We start from the raw sequence: 17,213 nt of genomic DNA, 5'->3' as shown, positions 1-17,213 counted from the left end.
TGATAAGAATTTCCAAGCAGAAGTATCATTTATTTTTATCTGAAGCGTGAAAATAAAAATCAACGTTGCTAGTTTCCCGTTATCGTCTTATGCGAAGAATAAACAAATAGAGAATAGAATTGCAGTAGAATTTCTATACGATATGTTCTTTTTCCTCGTTTCTTTAATATCCAAAATTAATAATAAATAATTAGAAGGTAATAATTAGTATAGTATGATACTATATCTAAATGCTAAAACAATCATGGACGACTATAATCTCTCGTTAGAATTCTGAAACTCGTTAGAATTTCGAAAAGACATCAGTGGTCTACGTATAGTTTTTCAATTGATAATGCAATTTTTGCTGTATCGATGTCCAAAGTTTACAGTTGACGCAACAAAAGCGGTTTAAATAATAACCTCGTAATAGCGACATGGATACGAGTAGGTCTGTTGTTCCGTTCGACGCGGAAAAACGGGAAAGGATAGAGTAAAAGGGAGAGAAGAGGAGAAAAACACATAGAATAGGTGAGATATGTACAGATGGACCTTCAAAAAGAGAGAGAAAGGTATATTAGATAGGAGAGAAAGAGAAAGAGAGCTCCTCGATTGGATGGAACAAAATGTTGCGAAAACAGGAACAACGTGCAAGTTCCAATGCAGGACGCAGTGAACCATAACGAAACCGTTTGTCGCACATGAACAGCCGTGTAACGAGCACGATAAGGCTTCCGGGTTGGGCCGAAGTGCATTTCACACCGGTCGAAGCTGTCCTTGTCAAACTGTTGCGCTGTATCGGTCGCGTCGATTCAGCATTCACTGCAGGAACAATGAAATTGCGGTGCATAGGACAGGGAATTACGCTCGCATCGGCCGCTTTGTTTAAACGAAAAGAGACACGGTCCAGACTGTCGCGTTCTTTTACCTAGGAAATTTTACTTGCTCCTTTTCTAACAATCTTCCGAAGAACACGAGACACTTTTTGGGAATAAATGGTTTTTCCCTCGAAGTTTCTTTAGGTGTTAGCTTTGATCGATGATTAAATGGAAAATTAAATGGCTTTACGAAGGAAGGGTCTATGATCCATAAGTTTTAGAATAATTTGAACATATTACGGTCGTTTAAAGTCATTACAATTATCAATTTAAACGTAGCTAATATTAAAGATTAAAATTAATCGTCAAGCTCCTAACGTAATTTACTCGATTCACCAGTTTGTTTTATGAATCTTCTTTCTAGAAAGCTCTTCCATTACTGGAACTGAGAAGTTGATGCAATAATGGCTTCATTTCTTGGATGTTAGTATTTTCTATTTAGTACGCGATGTAAAGGGAAGAAGGTAGAGTTTGAAGATTTATAAGAGAAGGTTTCTTTTCGATGAATTGATTGCTTCGAACTGAAGGGCTTATTTCAAGAGGAAATATTTAAGTATAGATTTCATTTCTGCATTTGAAAAATCGTTTCTTATTTATTTATCGTTTCATTTACTATTATCTCAGATTTCGACTAGATACTCAATTAATATCATCCCCAAATTTCGAAGCTTTTAACACTTCGTTCCGTTTCGTCTTATCGAATTTCAGGCGAGAAGTCCCACCGACGAGGAGATAAAAGATTTGAAATGTCCAGACTCGATCGGCTTTCTCGTCTTTGCTTTGTGTCGGAGCAAAGACCGTCGTTTTACAGCGAAGACCATCGAGATCCGTTTTTCGTTTTAACCACTCTCTACGCTTGTCTGAGCTAACTTCCAGGGGAACTTCGGTTAACTTCAAAAATTTAAAGAAGGAAAAGTCACTGGAAAGAAGTTTCGCTGGTAGAACGTCGAAGAAACAAGTACGAAGAGAATAATTGACAGAGCAATTAAAAGATAGTTATCCGATTGCTTAGAAATCTTGCTTACAATTTAGAAGAATACGTAGAATTATACGGTCGACGCGTTCGAAAAATATTTGTTGGAGCAAAATGTTAATTCACGTATTTGTATAATATTTTTAAAACAAGAATTCCCAATACGGCATAGACTGACTAAATTCACACGTCCCTCAAGTATACCGTAATCTGTGATGCAACTTCCAGGACTGTGACCTCTGCAGCGTTCAATATTTTATCACTTGTATCATTTTCCTCCTAAATCTTCTACCGCACTGATTAATGCAATAACCTGTGATTTTTTGTTCGTATAATAGGAGTTTATATTTAAGTAAGTAAAATCAATTCTTCCAATAAATGAAATTCTCTCACATTTATTTTCCTTTGAAAACTATTTCTACTAGAAAACATCTTTAAAAAATTGCTTAAGGAAATCCTAAAAAATTATATCGAAAAATCATCGATATACGCTATATTTAAACGAAACGTCTCGACTAATGTCCCGTGTTACGACTCTCTGCCTAGACCGGGCCACACGTCGCGGGCAGGATGACAACCAAATGTCTTCGCATCCTTACCGCGTACCCTCAATAGTCTCAAGTACTCTCCATAAATCCCGGGCATTTTCTATTTAGGTCCTTCAGACCGACCAAATATTCTTATTGTCTACTACGGGAAGATACGGAAAAGTTGGTTTCTCTCACGTTCAGTATCTTCCGTTAGCGACTTTCTTTCGAGGGCGGCTAAGACCCTTTCTAGTCCACCAGCCGTCTATTATTCAATCAGAAGCAACGTCTATTGCCGTCACTTTCCTAGCCAAAATTGTCATCAACAAATCCGATGGTTCCGTGCACGAGACACACCCATCCTTAGCTTTCCTCCGCCACAGCATCGTCACCGAACGGCACTGATTTTCCATCTTTCGAACGGTCAACACCTTTGACCGGGTTTCTACCTTTAGATCAGTCACCTACTTAATTTATACGTACGCACCAGTGTAACTATATTCGTTACAAAGTTGTTGGAATAAACTGTAACTTATAATTTGTTATATCACTGCCATATTCAATTTAACTACCTCTATTATCCTAACCGAAATAGGGGATCGATTGCCTAATCGTAACGGGAATTTACGACTTCCGTTGGCGTGCTGCCTCGCGATCGCGTCTCTCCGCGAGTGAACGAAACATCCCGTTTCGTAATATCGTAGAATGGTAATCGTGAAGCGCATCTCTCCTCTTCATTGAAAGAAAAAAATCTCTTGGTTAATCGCATACGCAAATCTTTCCGCAACGGCGAAACGCGAAAACCCGTGTTCGTGCAAGCTTTTGAGAGAAATTTGTCCACTTGGCACGGACGAAAATAGGCATAGCCATCATCTGGTATTTATTCTCGTGGAGAGTCAGAGGGAAAAAAGCTTCGTTGTATCGGTTTAGCCCGTGAAACGCGCTACAATACGAATTTTACGGTCAGGCTGGATTTATGGTGTTTCGAGTCGTTGAGCCGGGTGAAAAATTCGTGAACATGCCACGGAGTAGGGTACAAGCAAATCGTTTATATCGAACAGTTGTGGATTATGGGCCGTCAAGCGATCATACGTTGCCATTCTCTTCGTGGATTATTCGCACCATTAAAAATTCACGTGCAACCGTTAACTGGCCTCGTTTAACGACGATTGCTTCGTTTCTAAGCGAACGATTTTCATGGTAACGTCGTTGCGCGAATTATTTTCATCGATTTATTCGTTTTACAGCGTCCTATACGTTGATTCGTAGGGTATCGGTGTTTGGAAATTTATTTGTCATCAATGTAGTTCTTATTATAATTTTGAACGAATACGCAAGAGAGGATTTGTGAAATATTTGAGCGAAGTGATACGGAACTAATTGCTAGCGGATACGTATTCTAAGATCTTGACAGCGAACAAGGATGTATACGGAGAATACATATGTATTTACGTAGACTAGGATGCATAGTATCTAACCGTAGACCAGGATCATGGATTAGTAGCTACGTCGTAATTGTATTACGGACTTTATGCTGTTTCGTGTTTTCATTGGAGAATATTCTAGGAACCGAATGAAATAAAACTGTTGTAAGCAACAAGAAACGTTGAACAACGAAAGGGAGGAAATTTTAGCTGAAACGAAGATACATTTCCTTTATGGTTATCTTAGGTCTGCCGAGAGTGTCAAATTGCAATTTCGCAAATTCCATACTACGGAAAAATATAGTTTTGCTTCAAATCTCGATAGAATGGTAACGCGTATTCCTCGGAATTGAAAAATCGACAACTGCCTCAATATGAATTGCAAAAACTTACGTGCAGTATACCTTGCTTTTTTCCCAACAAAGCAATTCTAGAAATTTTGTAAATGGAAAACGATAATTGTGTTTAACAAGCAATCGCAACACAGTCTTGTTTTTTCGTTAAAAAGAATATTGCACATGTAGGTACAATGCAATCTTTCGAACTGAATTAGAAGTAGAATTTGGGGATGGGATATTGAGGTTATTCTTTTGACCGTTCTTTTTCAGCTTTATCATTTGCAAAATTTTTCTCTGCAAATATTACAGACATGTATATGGTTACAAATATTATAAATAATACCGTATATAACAGAGTAGCATATAATATAATAATGTTTAAAATATATACTGTTATAAAATATCTACTTCTTATCCGAGACAAAGGTAGCAGTAAGAAATGGTGAAAATGAGCATTGCTGGTAGAAGCGACAAGGGATGGAAGTTTCAGGTAGCTGAAGAAAGTTAAGTCGACACCTGAGAGTTATAAATTATAAATACGTCCGTACAGTGGTCTACCTTGTAACAAAGAAAATTCGTACTTGTAATTAATCCTCTTGTATGCTTAGTTTCTCAGCTTATTTTTCCTGTTAAACACATAACTGAAGATAGAGAAACAGATATTAGAGATGAGTACATTTGCATGGTGGAAGATCAGAATTTTGGAGTTTTCTATGCACCGTCAAACTATTAGCATCAAAAAATACTCCTGTTTAAAAAATAAACCCGTTTCATCGTAGAACGTACGGCGTATTTTATTAATTTTTAAATAATTGGTTTTCCGAACTTTGCGAAAACCAAAAACTGATGACTGCATTGCGGCAGGTTTCAGTAATCTGACATCTTTATAAACTCGAATAAAGAAGTGGAACCTGCATGGAGGTTTAGTTTATATATTAAATATTATAACGAATACTTTGAATGTTTCATATATGGTGTACGTTATGTGCATTCTGTACATTTTAACACCTTCAAATTTTCTATAAATACATAAATATCCGCGATCTAATAACTATAGACAATAATGGTATTAAATATTTAACAAGGAAGCCGATTTCAAAGATAATAAACGTCATTCTACTTCTCTTAATAGACGTTTCTAATTCATTTGGAAAGCTTTCGCCGTATCCAGAAATGAAACATTGAGAAACGGGCAACAATTCTTTACCCGTGACGCGTTGCTTAATCCAAGTGACAGGATGCGAGAAGAGTAGTGATTGTTAGCCGAGATCGAGCTCGATAATTGGACGGTTAATTCAATTGCGGCGATCGATAAGACGCTAGAATAGATTTCAATCGGGCCAATTTTCTGCTTTCGTAACCACGTCCAGTAGATTATTCGTCGTTTCTGTCGCCGGCCATGGTATCGGACAAACTGGCAAACTATAACGCGTTCGTTGTTCGATCCAAGGAAAATCAATAAACACCTTGTGAAACTTGCGAATTAATGGCCCGATTAACGTTTAATTCTCACATTAAACTCCGTGATGGCCAGAATGACAGCAGTGGTAATTTCATTAGCGCGTGTTGAAACGAGTGTCGCGTTCAATGTAATACAACGTCTTTCGCCTTAACTAAAATTTCACGATGTATCCTATTTCTTGGTAATTTGTTATCCGATGATCTCTTTTATTGTATTCTTTACTGTCGTTTCGTTTGCTTATTCTGCTCAGTGTATCGCGGTCGAGAGAAATAAGTCATCGAGAGACTATATTAAATCTATGATGACGAATATAATTATTTCTCCGATTGCAATTTTTGTCATCGCGTTCATGAACAACGAAACCATTCGGTTGATTGATCGAATCGAGAAAAAAGCAGGACAGCGGTAATTTAATTAAATTGTCCGAGGCGAAGTTTGTTTTCTTTAATCAATATAATCAGTTAAACTGCCGTCACTCGTCGCGACAGCTGAAATTTCGTTTATTTGATCCTTTTTTAAAATAAGAGAACGAGACTTCCATTTTCTGTCACGACGGCGATAATTATTTTTAGAAAACTTGATAATTTATCTTTTTCCTTCATTTTAAATCATTTTACGTCAAATTGATTTATCCGGTATAAAACGTCGAGTTTTTCAAATTATATCTGGGGTTTATGACCTTTCATCTATCGAAGGAAGGTATATACAATTCTGACGTTCGAAGAATTTAAGTAGTACAACTATAAAATATGTCTGACGCAATCTCTACTGTTTTCACATAAGTTTATCTAACATTGAATTACACATTGAATTTTACGTGGTCAAAGAACGAACGTGACTTGTGTATCACGAAGTTTAGATTGCACGTAGTAATGATAATCAAGGGGTAAATAAAACAAATATGAATTTACGTGAATTTTAGACTAAAAATATTGTTCAATGACGCAAGTTTCAAATGTAATAATGGAATCAATTATACCGCCTGTTAACGATGGGAAAGAAACAAGGAAGGGAAATATAAAGCATTTAGTATTGTTATATGTCAAAGAAAATTTGACGGAATGGATGGAAGTTTTAACGAGTCATTGTTTTACGCCTGTGTGTATTCTGGGAGTGGTTTATACTACAGACAGGAAAGAACCGAGTGGCAATGAAGGGAAAAGATAGACGAGGGAGGTTAAATATATATGAGAGGCGGTAGAGTTTGCTCGCAATTTAACCTTGGTGTCAACGTCAGTGCCATAGCTAATGTGGTACATCACGCGCAACATTTTCTTCTTGAAATATAAAAAGCTAAAGAATTACGGTTGTTTAGGACTTATTAACCAAAGGCATTTACAGACAGCCTCGTGAAACAAGTGGAGGCACCAGTTGTCAGAGGTAGGGCAGTAAAAACTTTAACGAAATAAACAGCTTATAAATACGTTAAATGGGTCGAATTAATGAATATTATAATAAAACGAATAAAATAAAATGAATAGCGTTGGAATATCGGCGATAAACGTGTGATGTTAAATTAAAAACAAAAGTGATAAAAAAATTATTTGATATTGAAGTATTAAAAAATATAAAAACATAAAATAAATAAATAGAAAAGTGTAATTAATAATATCTGTTTTTTTGTTTTAAGACACGTACGTACTATGTTTGTTTGTTGCATAATAAGATATTAGTTAATAAGAAGTAAAAAAGAAAATTTTGTACTTTCACAATCAAAAATAATAGAAGCGTGATTTAAAAGTTTTCTTCCGGTTACACATATTTATAAAACACCTATTAACTTGAATAACTTCAACTTAAAACACAAAATGCGTGATGCATCTATGAAAAAGTGCAGCGATGTACAAATCCCTTTAGTATGATAGTGCGTCTGACTATAAACGATCCATTTCTACTTGTGCCTCTCCATGTATCTTACGTATTCGTTCAAACCATCTCCAATTCTGTTTTGTCGCATCCATTATTGCATGCATCACGTCGAATATACATCTTGAATAATGAACTTTTTAAATTAACAAAGATTTTTAATTAAGAGCTTATATCGCGATTTATTTCATTGAAAAGAAATTAATGTTCCTTTCGCACATAACGTAGGATATTCACATTATGAGAACATATTTATATGTTAATTGGTTTTTAAATATAAAAATATTCATATAACATCTCTTAACAAAATTAGAAAAACAACTGGCACGCATTTGACGGTTAGTCACTTTTTAACTTAATTTCTCATAATCTCATTTATACAAATTTTTATCAAAGTTAAAGAAACAGCTGATATAAGTTTGACAATCTGTCAGATTTTTAATATTTATATAATAATCATATTCACCTGGAATAGTCCTGACGATAAAAGAATATACAAACATGGCGAAGAGAAGGACGAAATGATACGAAACGGATTACCGAAACACTCGGTAAAATCGCGCTTCAAGCAAGACTACGACTTAAAAACTTACTGAATGAACCGATCGACTCATTATCAATGCCAACCTCTTTAACCACACTCAATCAGCAAACACAATTTCGTTAAACCACTGTACCACGAATACACTAAGCACATCGCATTCCAAATCAACCATCACCATCTACCTATCAAAACCAACCATCTTCCTTAGAAAGCCCACCTCTCTGGTCGAATATCAATCCGAACATCAACCATAAATTCCTCGTTTCCTGTCAAAAATCACGCAAAAATTCAATCGCTCCTCAAATCTTCTGTCTACACATATCGCAGTAGGGGCAATACCTAAAAATGTCTCGTGGAATCGTGTCCAGAGGGCAAAGAGAGGATTCGCTGGTACGCAGCGTCCGTCTGGACCGAGGATCGAGGGGTAGAGAAGCAGGAGGGGGTTGGAGAGGGTCGCGACGCAGCCGCCCCACTCGGCGTCGGCGTCGCGGACGCGACTGTGGGGGTAGACTCTCGGCGGACGTCGCGGAACCGCGCTCAGTTTCGTTGGAAGGAGCGCCACGAGGCGGCAGCATCGTTCTCCAGGCGAAAACTCGAGGCATCGTCAGTGTGTCCGTTCGTTCGAGCGGCGTCGGAGCCCGCGCCGCCCCCCGAGTCCTCTCGGCGTCTCCACGCCACCTGCCGCCGCGCGGCGCCGCGTCGCGACGCGCCTCCATTGAATCTATCTCTCGCGGTGGCTCGGTCGCGTCTCTTTGATCGTTGGCTCACTGGCCGCCACGTACGCGGAGGATCAACGACGACGAGCAGCGATCCGTGCGAGAGCCGCGGCGGGCGCGCTCGAATGCCGGCCCTCTCTGTTTATGAGAGGCGTCCCGACGCGACCGGCTGACCTAGGCCGGCGGCAATTTCGACCGCGGATTCGGATCGGTTTGATACGCGCGCGAACGCGCTGTTGCGCTCGCAGGAGGCGAAGGAAAAAACCCTGTCAAACATAATGGATCAGCGATCACACTCTGTTCCTGGGAACGAACGCGTACATCGAAATGGAATCGTGTTCCCGTGAAGTCTCGTATTCCTTTCCTCGTGCAACCTCGCGGTACCTCGTCTCGTTATTATTAACGTGCCGACTGCAATAAATTGTGATCCTCGTTGGGATCCTTTTCGTGATCCTCATTGACAAAGTTTGCGTGTTCAGTCGCGTGTCCTATTTGCTACGCATCACGATCGAACCTGATAATACGGATGTGATGATAATCTGATGGTGATGATCGCGGAGGATACGAAGCGGATCGACGACAAACCAGCAGGTGTAAGTAACAAACCGATGCACGATACGTGACACGGTGTTGGGTTAACTCGCGTGAGAAACGCTTCGATGGGGATTCGAGGCTGATGGCCTCGGTGGATTGGGACTTCCAAGCGATCGAGGCTCTTTTTCTTTGCTCTCGATCGAGCTAGCGCTCGTTGAATCCTCTTCTATCGTTAGTGTGTCTCCGGTGGTTGGATGCGGTGAAGGATGGTGATTCTGTTAGCCACAGAAACAAAGAGGATGGCCGGAGATTGAAGAAAGAAACGGAGTAAAACGACGACTTCTCTCCGTCTCTTTCGATACGCGTATCTCTTTCTTCCTGGTTCTCTCCCGTGCTTTTTGATTCGTCGAACGTGGCACAGAAGTTTAAACGAAATGTAGGAAGAAGACTCGCTTCTTCCTATTTCCTTCGCGTCCTTTCCTTTTTGTTTGTTAAACTCGTAACGTTATTGGAGGTCGAGTAGCAAGCGAAACGAAGGAACCGGATTGACACGAGTGTTATTAAACTGTGCGAAACACAGTAGGAAGGGGGCAGGACTTGTAGAAATTCCAAACTGTTATTGCTCGAGATTACAGTTTCCACCGATTTGAATGTTGTCGAGTTTTAGGTCAGATTAGCCATACCAAGGTATAATTTTCCACGGTTTACCGCTTAAATCTCCGCCAACGGCAATCTAACCATGTTCGACGATGAATTCGTCCACGTTATTCCATTCCATCTAAAAGTCTCGAAATTAATAGTTTTCGATTCGTGAGATTCGCTTGTGAAGTGTGATTTAAGGAATTACAGACGCTTCGATCTAGAAATTCGTAGGAATTTTTGAAGAAGCGTGTTGCGTGAATAAGAGAATACGAGAGAATAAGAGGAACACCCCTGGTTTCCCGCTTAAAGTGGTCGATCGACGGAAATATTACGAGAAAAGACATTGATTCGCGGCGGAAATCGAAGCACGTGACAGGTGTTCGAACGGAATTCGGTTTGAAAGTATCGAGAAGTGATAAAGAACCGAGTTACGAACGTTAAGGATCTCTCTTTCTTCTGGATAAGGGTGACGTATTTCCCAAAATACAAAGTTACATCGTCGGGTGTTCGTGGAGTTGCCTGGAACTTTCAAATGGCAATAATTCCCAGTTTAAGGTCTTCCAGACTTCGATTCCTCTTTCCTTGTTTTAATTGTTCCAATTAAAAGTGGACGGAATTTTTAAACTGCTGGTAGTTTATTGCGTTGTTAAATCTTGATAGTGTATTGTATCGAACAGTACTAATTACGGTAATTTGTTTCGTAATAAATAAATTATGAAAAATTTAAATTATACGCTATTATTGTAAACTGTATAAAATACCCAGAGCTTAACGGTCGTTACAAGTCGCTTAAATGTTATTTCTTTAATTGTGTTTATAAAAATATGAATTTGTAGATAAATCCGCATTTCAATGATAAATATTTATCCAAGCTTGTGAACAAAGTATTACATTCGTTTTGTGAAATGTAATCCTCAATGATATGTCGTCTTTAGAAAAGACCTTATGGCTCATAAATTTTAATCCTATACGTACTCGCAGTGCAGATATTTTTAAAACGTGTATGAAAGGAAATTTGCTCCATAAAAATTTATTACGTGGCGTACCTTATAAACCAAATGACTAATACCGAACCTTACCACGTAGTTAACAGTGTCCTCGTACAAATACAGAACATACTTAGAATTTCATGAAACTTGCACTGTTATTAATGAAATTGCCCTTTTTCCTAGAAAAGAAAGAGATAGATAAATTATATTGTAAACAAATAGTCACTTATTCCTGTTATTTTTTTCATATCTATTCGAATATTAATTAAGCAATATTAAACAGTAACTGATCACTATCACTTCATTGAAGTAATTAAAACAAACCTTGAATGGAATGTTTTACGAGATAATATATCCAATATACGAATAATCAGTCAAACGATTAAACGGTCGTGAATTATACGCGCAAACTGAACGTGATTTATGAAAACCTCGAAATCGATAATTAAAATGAAAAGTATAGAAATCATAATACAGCGCTGTCTTCTATCTTAAACCTTCGCAGAGGGCAAGAGAAAATGACAAATAAAGTAATGTCAAACACAAGTAATCGATTCACCGTTGCGAACCAAACCCTGAAAAAATAAAGAACTGATTGAACAGTATATCTACTAAATCTACTAAACGAAACTCGAAAGCAACGATACAGAACTACGTCGATGATCATTCAGCGTGAGAGCTATAGATGCAACTGAACGTGCAATGATTAGAGGAACGTCATTAGAACGTGGCTAATTACGAAAACGAGGTGTCTCCGGTAAGCGATAGTCGAAGTCTCTCATGATCGTCAGGATTTTCCCTGCTTGGCCGCCAATCTGTTCTCAATGACTAATTATGCCTCGGCATTTGGATGCTGTCTACTCACGTTAATGAACTCGCCGGAAGTTTCGAAGCGAGGGCTACCGCGTAAGTAGCGATGCTTTCGATACGTCGCCGCGAATCATCGATTGCCCCGGCTTCCAACTAATAATCCGGTGGCATTAAAGCTCTTTCGAATCGGATTAACGAGCTAATTCGTAATTGGTCCATCGAAGTAGCCTTGCCTTTCGCACAAAATATCCCTTCGAGGAATAATTAGCACGATGACGCGTTTTCGTTCGCGAAAAGAAAGGTTCCATAGAAATTTAGGGATGCTTTCTCGTTTGTCACTCGATGAAACTTTCTTCGACTAATCCATTGTTCCAGATGGATGTCAAGCTTTTTATAGATCGTTTATTACGTTATTAACGAATGAGAAGGTTTCGTGGAAGTGGCACGGTAATAGTGGGAAATCATTTTTTAATTAATGTTCGCAGAATTATAGAACAGCTGGAATGCTGATTTTTATGCATTTATGAGACGTTTCAACCTCTTAGAAGCCAAACCGACCCCCTCCGCTTTTTATGTAGTTCCAATTTTACGTTATTCACATGTTGCAAATGATAAGATAAATTTGAAAAAATAGCGTTTGTAATTGCTATTTTTCTATGAATTTATGGAGTTTATCGTAAAAAATAATATTCGATTAGTCATTTTATCGAATCAAAAACTAGTCCATTGTTACTTCGTGTTTTGCTTACAGCATTTAACAAAGCATCCGTCCACGTTCACACGGCATTTTTACGCTTCACTTCTAAAAAAGACTGTATTTACTCATAAGGAAAACTTTTTATTCATAAAACATGCTGCTGTGATATCGCGGAAAAATCTGGGACGTCTGTTTATTAAACTATTCTCTCTCTCTCCATATATATATATAAAAAAAAAAACAATATACTTAAAACAAGAATTATTTTCCAATTAAAATTTTCGAAAGAAAGGAAAAATATCGCATCGAACGAGTTTGCTCGTAAATCGTGTGTCCCTGAAATCAATGGAAAATTGTGAAGTGAACGTTTACATTCGCTGTTTCGAAGCGGCTTCCTCTCGTTTCGCGGACTACATTCCACAGGAATCGAGAATGAAAGTGACGTACTCCGTGCTCGTTACGTCGTTCTTTGAAGAAGGACGTGTGTACACACACATAGCAAAACATCTACACGTTTGTGTTTCGTGTGCGTGTATGCGTGTGTGTGTGCGCGCGCGCTCGAGCGCGAAAATAGCGATAGCAGTGCGACGTCAGGTGACTACTTTAAGGTTAACCTTTTGCGGTCCTCGACGACACACTTTACCCTGAATAGCTTTATTTCGAGCTGAACACGTCGTCGAGCCGGCGAAAATTCTTTCCTCGCAATAAAAACCCGTAGCGTTGGGAAAAAAACGACGTACAAAACGTACTACGTGCATCGTACGTGCCCCAATATCGGATAGTTTTACAGTGTTTTTCATTGTTCGCTTAATTGAATTTGTTTGCTATTTATTGGCAGCTCGGTGTACCTTACTGATAAGCTTGTAGGCTTTATTATGCGCCGTTCCACATATCCGCGTCGAGAAAAGCGGGACGATGTTCGTAACACCGATTGGAATTTTCCAACTGGCGCGATTTATTGAGAACAGGCCACTTCTGTTCCTCGATCGATCAGGTTACAAGAAGAATTCCGTTAGAACATATTTTATACTAATTTTTCGAAGACCATAAGGAAACGTAAACAAGTAAAAACAATTACAAGGAAATAATGGAAAAATATATTGCCCCTTGAAAGCAAAACTTTCCGAACGAATAACTACGGAGCGATTCTCGTTTCTATCGTAAAAAGAAAAACGATGATAACGAAGTATAAAAATGAAAAAATTGACAAAAGTAAATAGGTAGTATGATATTCGTTGCTATGGAAAAATACTATAAAGAACAGTTGCTACCCTTTAAAAAGCAAAAATTTGAAAATAAATCACGGTAGAGCTATTTCCAGTAAAGCTCGTAGTCTGGTAAAGTTGGGTTCACTTAGAAATTTGATTAAATAGACACAGAGAGAGAATGTTAATCGTAATATAACAGCGGGTATCGTTGCATTACCATTGTGTACCGGTAGAGAATAGTGTAGCTATTTGAGGGGTGAAACTGCAAGAGTTTGCAAAGGGAGAGAGAACGCGCGTGCCGAGTCTGGCAGGAATTTTAATTGCTTCGATAAAACCTGCAACCCCCGTCGATCCGATGTGTAAGAAGATATTTAGGATGAATGGAATGTTGTTGCTTCCTCTGGGCCAAGCTCATCGATCAAATCGTTCCGTTTATCGCGAGGGAAACTACGGGAACGCCTTTGACCATCGAAACGAAACGTATCCGAACAGTCGAAGAGACACCGCGCTATCGAAAACATTCGATTTTATACTTTATTTACTTTATTCGGAAGAAAACGCTAAAATAATAGGTAATACTTCTTTTACATTTTGTTCTCAATCGGAAACGTTACTCGGAGATGCGTATCTACGTACGTCGAATATGTTACGTATTTGGGTTTCGAATTTTTCAGATGCGACCCAGAGGAACGTGCGAAATAATTTCGCGTTTCATACCAAAGAGAGAAAATAGGCATCACATTCGAGACATTTTTTCTTTGTTCCGGTTAATTTTCTGAAACAGTAGCTTGTCACACATACCGATATTTTATATTGATCGCTCAATTTTGCTGTTTCGTCTGTGGTATCGTGAAGACGATAAAACGGATCGAGTTTAGAATGAGAAACATAATTAGAGATACAAACAATTCACACGAATCTTACGGGGAAATGTGTTGCAATATTATAACTGATATTCTGTATTTCTTCGAATATCGTTTAATAGTATTTTCAGAGAGAATACTTGGTAGAACTGTATAGAATCTACAATTCTCATTAATGGTATATGTAGTTTTTGAAATAGTATAAGTACTATCTATTAAACGATTTCGGGAGAATTTTTATTTAAGTAAAACCCACATTTTATTTTCTTCTACGTATAAATTGTAGGATTTTATTTATTATTTATTTAAAATGGATTAAACAGGAAACGATGGTTATTTAACACGAACTAAATACAGTAATGTGCTATAACTAAGACAATTAAATAGTTAATTTACAACTCTCGTCACTACGGTCCCAACGCTCTCTTTCATGCGGACCACACTCTCTTACAACGCTGACAACAGTCTCTGACTCCTCAACTCAAAGGGATGCTTAAGAGAGAAAGACGAATTAACACTCAATATGAGTAGTCTTTTCTCGTAGCCCCACCACGTACGTGGTCCGCAACCGTTCGTGGCCAAGGTTACATAGGCTTTTTTCCGCGTAAATTCGACCGAAGAACCGACGACACATCGATGAGCTTGTCGGCACCTAGGCTTTCTCGCGACATTGTTCATCGTTCACCCGGTATTTCTTAAACCATTTGTCCACGATACTACGATATTCTGTTCTTAATTTTTTAAAATTAATACTAAATTACTTGTCTTCAAAGTAAAAGAATGTAGAAAAGCATCAAACTTCTTCTGATGAAATTCTTACGTGTCATTTTATTATACCAAATTTCTAAGTGCATTTCTATGGAAACATTTTTAATTCGTTCGTTATCAGAGCGACTTTTCTCGAAGCTAAAACAGAACGCAGGTACAATTAACGTTAAATTAGAATAACAGACTTCCAGGTGTAATTAAATTATGGTATGCTAAAAATTTGTTTAATATCTCGATTAAGCTGACTGGTAGCAATACGAATACGTATAACCAACACTCGATATGTTTGCAGTAATCGATCCTCTGTATGCGTTCTAGATCGATTCGAACAAAATTCCGGCAACCATTTCCACAATCGATGATATATGGAAAATGGCTGGACATTAAAACGTTTGAAGTGTTTAAAAGCAAGCTAACTCGAATGAAACAGGCGTCAACAGGGAATTTTCATTTTTAGAGAGATCGAATTCTTTTAATAGGCGACTGAAGTTTTGTTTACCATGATTTAAAAATATATTTTTTTACACCTCTGTTTTTATTTGTGTTACGAAAACATGACAAAGATACAGGATGGTAGGAACGATACAAATCATACTTTTAACAGTATTGAAAAGTAATAAATCAAAGGATGAGTAGTTGGAAACATAAAAAATATTGATTTAATACGGGAACATAAATCTCAGCAGAGCTTTTCCTGCGATTTTTTAAAGAATCTTTGTTGTTAGAGCTAAAGAGTTCTGCTCGTAAAAATATAAATTTGGACAGAACATAGAAAAATTTCTATAAATCTGGAAATTAAATAGAAGTTACGTAAACATAAGCACGTATGTATAATATTTTAGGAGGAAGTAAAATGTACGTATATTTTACGAATCGACCGTAGATTTTTTTTTAAAACGATGTAAAACGTTTCGAATATGTTTTAACTCGAATTTTCGTGTAATAGTCTGGTCGATATGCTTATATTGCGTAATATATTTTGGAATAGTAGAGAATATTTGTATTTTTAACGTACTTTGAAGTTAAAGATTAAAGAGTTCTAAGCGGCTCAAAGACAAAGTCGGATAAAATACTTGGCGAGCTTGTGTTGAAGTTTTGCAAGGTAGATGGTAATCTTTTGCTTCTATTAAAGGATTCATTTTTATTCGAGTGTTTTATTTATTCAAGCCGTATAGAATTAAAATAATATTTGCCCCACCGACAAGGATCAGTGAGATCTCATCGCCAATATTTTATCTTCATAGGTTCATAATCAACGCGCTATTTTCGCAAGTAATATTATATATACATATATATATACTAATTTATATACTTATATATGTACGTATAAAAATATTCTTATATATATTTAGAATATTTAGACTCTAACGTAAAAAATAGATTTTACGTAAATCTGAAATCGATAGAAATGGAACAAAATTGAGTTTAAAGTCCAATTTTAATAATAAATGTAAAGGTACCAAACATATTTTCTAATCAAATAGTTGAATTATTATGAAACTTTTTATTGCTTTATAAATATAAAAATATAATTACTATCGACGAATTGAAACCGAAACTTTCAACACAATTTACACAATCCACTATTTTATATCATAGGTTCTTTCCCCAGGAAGCTCCTCAATTATTTTACTATTAATACATTTTCCACTATATTCCTCATGGAATCTACATCCTACCCTGTGGAAATCGTTTTCTATTTTTTGGTACTCGCATCGTTTACCATTTCAACTCCCCAATCGCTCATGAAAAATTTATGGAAAACCGCCCGTGAAAATATGGAAAACCTATCCTCGCTAAGTTCTTCTGTCTATACCGGATAACCGAAGAAAATAATCTCCCACGAAGGAGAACGAGAATATCGTGGCCAGACGATTCGAAACTATTGCCAGGAAGATGCCAAACACGTCAGGACAATGAAAGAATAGGGAAGATCGTTGAACGAGAAGGTGTACGTATGTATATACGGCTATATTCTGATCCGTACGCTCACGT

At 37.5% G+C, this 17,213-nt stretch overlaps 1 protein-coding gene across 10 annotated transcripts in view; it reads left to right on the top strand.

The window, feature by feature from the left end:
* Positions 1-17,213, top strand: part of Mp (collagen XV/XVIII-type protein multiplexin) — a 346,829-nt gene that overhangs the window by 141,663 nt on the left and 187,953 nt on the right. Inside the window, exon 1 of one of the 10 annotated variants that reach the window (XM_072017344.1) lies at positions 8,733-9,300. The exons of 8 other annotated variants lie outside the window; for them this stretch is intronic. The gene's annotated coding sequence lies outside the window, so the exon portion shown is untranslated. Of the gene's footprint in view, positions 1-8,732; positions 9,301-17,213 lie in introns of those variants that run through there. One more of the 10 variants, XM_072017341.1, reaches the window with a different exon arrangement.

The sequence above is a fragment of the Bombus fervidus genome, chromosome 14, assembly GCF_041682495.2.
Source record: "Bombus fervidus isolate BK054 chromosome 14, iyBomFerv1, whole genome shotgun sequence".
In the NCBI taxonomy this organism is placed as follows: domain Eukaryota; kingdom Metazoa; phylum Arthropoda; class Insecta; order Hymenoptera; family Apidae; genus Bombus; species Bombus fervidus.
The sequence above is the reverse complement of the archived record's forward strand: the minus strand, read 5'-3'. Positions and strand labels throughout refer to the sequence as shown.